Source organism: Balaenoptera borealis (genome assembly GCF_965194805.1).
Source record: "Balaenoptera borealis genome assembly, chromosome: 3".
NCBI classification, from domain to species: domain Eukaryota; kingdom Metazoa; phylum Chordata; class Mammalia; order Artiodactyla; family Balaenopteridae; genus Balaenoptera; species Balaenoptera borealis.
The window spans coordinates 40,189,292-40,196,175 of NC_138866.1; the positions used below are offsets into that span (position 1 = coordinate 40,189,292).

General features: G+C 36.9%; 1 long non-coding RNA gene across 1 annotated transcript; it reads right to left on the reverse strand.

Moving 5' to 3' along the window:
• Positions 1-110: 110 nt before the first annotated feature.
• On the reverse strand, positions 111-5,951 carry LOC309626215. The gene is made up of 2 exons (XR_014243037.1): positions 3,015-5,951; positions 111-2,158 (listed from the first exon to the last, which is right to left on the reverse strand). It is a non-coding gene; the product is annotated as an uncharacterized lncRNA (long non-coding RNA).
• Positions 5,952-6,884: the final 933 nt, after the last annotated feature.

The window sequence follows — 6,884 nt, forward strand, 5'->3', positions numbered from 1 at the left end:
TAGGTGGTGCAGAGAAACTGAAGATCATCAGCCAGTAGTTATTTTAAATGGTGCATATTAACAATGTAAATTAAATACATGAACCAGATTGGGTCCATATGTAAAGCATCTAAGGTGGAAAACTATTTATTAAACACTTTAAACCCCTTAAATGCATTCTCAAATACAGTAGCCATTGAAATGTTAAATACAAAGTAATCCTCTCTTTTAACACAGCAGATCGCCATGGAGCCTACAAGAAAATTTTTTTCTGTTATTACATGGCCTATAAATAAAACTGCCTTTTAATTCTTTTTTTCTGTTATTCCAAATTTTTCATTAGTTCACACTGACAGACCACTTTTCAGTCTGTCTTAGTCAGATTTCTCCATGAAAACTATTAGATGTGTCTGTAAACCAAGATAATTTTTATAAAGTAAAGAAAACAGTTAAGTGTAATCTTTGATAAAATACCCTGAATCTGATCATATCACTTTCTATGCCTGATGATCACATACCTCATATGCATACTTCTCAGGGGTCTGGGTCATAGATTTCATAAGTGTTCCCCATTCATTTTCTCTGATGTAAATTTTAAAATATGGCAACATTCAGTGGAGATTTGAGCTCCCCAGTGCCAATTTGATGAAGTCCAAGTCTTAAAAATGCCAATGCACTTGTACATAAACATAAAACCAGGTCTGTGATCTGGGCCCAAGCTCCTGTACCAGAGGAGCAAACTTCTGATAAAGAACCACTTCCAAACTCTAGAAACACCAGAGCAGAAAAGCTCTCAAAGCTTGGCCTTGTTGAATCGGTTTACTTAATTTAAGCCAAACCCCAGCATCCATGTGCCAAGTGCCCGGCTCATCACTTGGGATTCAAAGATGAACAGGCCAGACTGTAGCATCTAAGAACTAAGTTAAGTGGACTGATATGGACCTATTCATGCTAAAGTACTACAAAAGAGGTATGTACAACATGTCCCTAGGAGTTGTACAAGGCCCCACAGGCAAGGTGATATTGTATTTCAAAGAATGAGTAGGAGCACTCTGGCAGGGCAGAGAGAAAGGATGTTCTCAGTGGATGATATAGCATTTATAATAAGGATTTTAAACTCTATAGACAATGATTAATCATGAAATGCATTATCATTTTTTAATTTCACTCCTCCTGTGCTTGTTAGCCATTTGTATATCATCTTTGGAGAAATGTCTATTTAAGTCCTTTGCCCCTTTTTAAATTTGGTTATTTGATTTTTTTGTTGTTGAGTTGTAGGAATTCTTTATATTTTCTGGATATTAACCTCTTTTAAGATATATGATTTGCAAATATTTTCTTCCATTCTAAGGCTGTCTTTTCATTCCATTGATTATGTCCTTTGATGAACAAAAGTTTTTAAGTTTGATGTAGTCCCATTTGTCTATTTTTGCTTTTGTGGACTGTGCTTTTAGCATCATATCCAAGAAATCATTGCCATATCCAGTGTCATGAAGACTTTCTCTTATATTTTCTTCTAGTTCTATAAGTTTGGGGTCTTACATTTAGGTCTTTAATCCATTGAATTAATTTTTGTATGTTGCATAAGATAAAGGTCCAACTTCATTTTTTACATGTGGATATCCAGGTTTTCCAGCACCATTTGTTGAAGAGACTGTTCTTTTCTCATTGAGCAAAGCTTACCCTTTTAACCACTATCTATAGACAGGCATACCTTGTTTTATTGCTCTTTGCTTTATTGATCTTCACAGATACTGCATTTTTTTTACAAACTGAAGGTTTGTGGCAACCCTGCATCGCCAAATGATGGTTAGCATTTTTTAGCAATAAAGTATTTTTTAATTAAACTGTGTACAGTTTTTTTTAGACATAATGCTATTGCACACTTAATAGACTACAGTATAGTGTAAGCATAACTTTTATACACATTGGAAAACCAAAAACTTCGTGTGACTCATTATTGCAATATTCGCTTTATTGCAGTGGTCTGGAACTGAACTCACAATATTTCTACACATGTACATATATATATATATATATATATATATATATATGATTTATTATAAGGAGTTGGCTCACTCGATTATGAAGGCTCACAAGTCCCAAGATTGTCAGGGTGTCTCAGCAAGCTGGAGAGCCAGGGAAGTCAATGGCTTAGTTCCAGTCCAAGTCCAAAGGCCTGAGAACCAGAAGAGTTGATGGTATAGTTTTAGTCTGAAGTCCAGCAGGTTTGGGACCCAGGAAGAGCCAGTGTTTCAGTTTGAGACCAGAAGCAAGTAATTTAAAATAAATAAATAAATAAATAAATAAAATTCCAGTTCAAAGGCAATCAGGGAAGAAGAATTCTCTCTTACTCAGGTGAAGGTCAGCCTTTTTGATCTTAATGTTCAACCAAATATCTGAGCATCCCATGGCCCAGTCAAGTTGACATCTAAAATTAACCATCACATACTGCCACTTACTACTTGATTGGCCCTGGGCAGATTACTTTATCTTCCTGTGCATCAAGGTCCTCATCTGTAAACTGGGAATAATTATAGTACCTACCTTACAGACTTTCTGCAAGGATTATACAAAAGCATGCATGCAATATACTTAGCAAAACACATAATAATTGTTACTTATTACTGTTAACTTTTAAGTTACTACATAGGATTCCATTGTTTGGACAGATTGCAATTTATTCAACTGATTCTCTACTATTAAATTTCAAGTGTTTCCAGTTTTTTTTCTTTGTTCCTAGTATTTTTTATTATTGAGAAATGCCTTCAAGAATATCTGTGTAGGTATATCTTTGGGCATATCCATAATTATTTCATTAAGATTAATCTCTATAAGTGAAATCACTCAGTTAAGCAGATAACCAAAGATTTCAATACATATATAACCATAACCTTTGCCACTTGGCTCTGCAGCACCTTGTTCTTGAGGTGATTATATTTCTCTGTTTCACTGATATTGAGCTTGGCTGTGTGACCTGCTTTGGCCAATGGAATGTGAGCAGATATAATATCCAACCAAAGCTTTAAATGTACCTGTATGGATTGACTTGCTGCCTTAGAGATTCCACCTTCTTATACTTTTTTCTTTTCTTTTTCTTTTTTTCTTTTTGGCTGTGTTGGGTCTTCATTGCTGCACGCAGGCTTTCTCTAGTTGCGGCGAGCTGGGGATACTCTTCGCTGAGGTGCGCAGGCTTCTCATTGCAGTGGCATCTCTTGTTGCGGAGCACGGGCTCTAGGCGGGTGGGCTTCAATAGTTGCAGCAAGTGGACTCAGTAGTTGCGGCACACGGGCCCTAGAGGGCAGGCTCAGTAGTTGCGGCTCACTGGTTTAGTCTCCACGGCATGTGGGATCTTCCCGGACCAAGGGTCAAACCTGTGTCCCCTGCATTGGCAGGCGGATTCTTAACCACTGTGCCACCAGGGAGTCTTCCACCCTCTTATACTTTTGCCATGAGAACAACATTCCCTGGGCACCTGTTGATTGCAGAATGGAGGACATGTGGATCAGATCTGAACTCAATTCACAGCCCAAATCACAGTCACTCTAGCTGACCCTCAGATCTGGGGGTGAGAAAAATATTTGTCACGTAAGTCACTAAGATATTATGGGGTTTTTTTATGCACATTATTGCAGCAATAACTGACTAATGTACAGAGAGATGAGATCATCAGATTTATTGGTCATACTTCAGTGACCTAAGCTGCCTAGAGTAGTCCCAGAGTACTAAGTCTACTATCATCCTTCTGCCAGACCCCTCCCCCAACAAATCACTGAATCTACATATAAGCTCACTCCTCTTTTTAGGGTTACTGCCAAGATCAAAAGCTTCCAAAATCTATTAGAGAAAATGTTCATGACCAGGAGATATGTAAATTTCTTAGCCTCTCATTGAGAATCCTTAAAAAGTATTCTTGGAGTCTAAAGTCTTAATAGCTTTTCCCAAGATATGTTCCAAAGAACATTAGTCCTTTAAAATGCTCACAAAATCCACAAAAATGGATTCAATTTTGGCCACTTAAGTGATCACTTAAGTTTTAGAAATGCTTTTTTTTTTTGAAACGTATTTTTTGAATATGTATTTTATGACATTCTTGAATGTTCATGATGCACACCAGCATGTGAAATTATCTGAGAAAGCTTGCAGTAAAGAAACGTGCTAAGACTCTGCATGTCCCAATTTTAATTTACACTAGCCCTTTTCTTCTAGCAACATCTCAATATCTCTTATTAACTGAGAAGCTAGTATTCTACAGAATCTATTTTGTGAGACCTTAACTCAGAAGGTGGACTCTCTAATGAGGAAATTTCAGGCTTTACAGAGGCCAATTAGAACAGATATTTTAGGTCTCTGTAGTACCTATTATACCATGTCACATTATGTACATATATCAATTAGTAAATGAGCCAATCTGCTGTTCCAGAGGCCACATATTACAGTGACTTCAATAAGATAGAAGTTTATATCTTTCATGTAAGAGTCCAGAGATGAATAGTCTAGGTTGACAAGGTAGTTCTGCCTCACCGGGTCATCTAAAATCCCAGGCTGGCAGTTTGTCTCTGTGACCCTCAACATTGGTTTCCAATCCCTGTCATTTCCCAGCCTGAAGGAAGAAAGAAGTCTAGAGGAGGAGATTCCATCTTAAGAAACAATCAAGATATTGCTTATGTCACTTCTTACATATCATTGGCCCAATCCCAGTCACATGTCCAATGCCTAGCTCCCAGGGAAATATATCTCTAGCTAAGTGGCCATATGTCCTACTAAAAGGTCAGATAATTCTATTCCTAAAAGGAAGAAGAGGACAATAGACACTGGGGGTCAATTAATGGTATCTGCCACTGTATTTAGTTTACTTTCTTGAAACCTCTGGACTTTCCCTTCTAGGTAACAGAATGGAAGTTGTCATATAAATGAGTCAGGAAATGCCATTTTCCCACTACAGATCTATAGATGCCACTTCCATCAGAATGATAAACATCATCTTTAAGTTACCATTATCTCCTATCTCCTTAAAACATCTGAGGCAATGCACAATTCCTAGTTTAAAATACAACTTGAAACTGCTCATTTTTTAATGTTCAGACTCACAAGTAATCAAAAAAATGTAAGCACCTTGAGGGCAAGGAGGGTATCTTACCACTGTTGTCAGAACAATGTGCCACACTATAGGTGCCTGGAAAATATATGTTGCATGAATGAATAAAATAAGATGCCAGCTTGAAAAATGGAACAGGATACTATTATCTCCTTTTAAATTAGTGAAGGTTTAAAGTAATAATGGTATTTAATGCTGGTGAAGATGCAACAAGGCAGATAGTTTGACATATTACAGATGGAAGTATAAATTAGTACAACCGTTCCAGAGGGCAATTCATCAAATTACAAGAACAAAAAGAAACAAATTTTTGTTGATCACATGGGCAAAGATATAAAAATTTGTTAATATGTTATCTTGGTGAAAGTATCGGGAAGCATACTCTTTCATATATTACTGGTGGGAGCCTGTTTGTAGTAACCACTGTGGAGAAATTTGGGGAATGCCTAGCACAATAAAAATGCACATACTCTGACTTAGTACTTTCTCCTCTAGAGGTCTGTTTTACTGATATATTTGCACAGTTGTGATGTTCATTTATATAAGGGTACTCAATACAGACTTATTTGTAGTGGCAAAAGACTAGAAAAAGCCTAAATGTCCTTCATTGGGAGGGGGACAATTAAATGCCAAGCAGCTATTTAAAAATACATTGTTAAAATTGTTAAAGTCAAAGTACACAATAGTATTTCTACCACCATGATTTGATAGGCTTTTTAAAAAGTGGCTGTGGAAGATACACCCATTTTCATAGCAGCATTATTTATAATAACCAAAAAATGGAGGAAGCTAATAAGAACCTGCTGTATAAAAAATTAAAATAAAATTCAAAAAAAAATGGAGGATAAAACCCAAGTGTTCACATTTATATATATATATATATATATATATATATATATATATATATATATATATAGCGAGAGAGAGAGACAGAGAGAGACAGAGAAAGAATCTGAGGAAGAAGAAGCATGATTGAAGGTCAGAGATGGAAGGCTAACTTGTTAAGGTTTATATTTAACTCTTTTTATCATATATCACTTTTTCAACAGAAGTAAAAAACTTTGGGGAGTTCCCTGGTGGCCTAGTGGTTAGGATTCCTGGCTTTCACTGCCGTGGCCTGGGTTCAGTCCCTGGTTGGGGAACTGAGATCCCACTAGCCGCACAGTGCAACCAAAAAAACAGAAGTAAAAAACTTAAAAAGTCACTATTCATATTCTTTGATTCTGTAATTCTCTTTCTATCCCAATGAAATAATTTGAAATACAAACAAAAATTTATGCCCACTATGCATCAAAAACTTGGAAATAACCTAAACATCCAATATTACGGGAACAGTAGTGAAAACCGTAATTTGTAATTAACATTTTCAATAATACTGGAGAATGATATAATGAAAAACAAACAAACATAAAGCTCGGGACTCCCCTGGTGGCACTGTTGTTAAGAATCCACCTGCCAATGCAGGGGACACGTGTTCGAGCCCTGGTCCAGGAAGATCCCACATGCCACGGAGCAACTAAGCCCGTGCGCCACAACTACCAAGCCCCGGGAGCCACAACTACTGAGCCCACGTGCCATAACTACTGAAGTCCGTGTGCCTAGAGCCCATGCTCCGCAATAAGAGAAGCCACCGCAATGGGAAGCCCGCACACTGAAAGGAAGAATAGCCCCTGCTCGCCGCAGCTAGAGAAAGCCGGCGCAAAGCAACGAAGAACCAACGCAGCCAAAAATAAATAAATAAATAAATAAATAAATAAATAAATAAATAAATAAATAAATAAAATACTAAAAAAATAAAATAAAAATA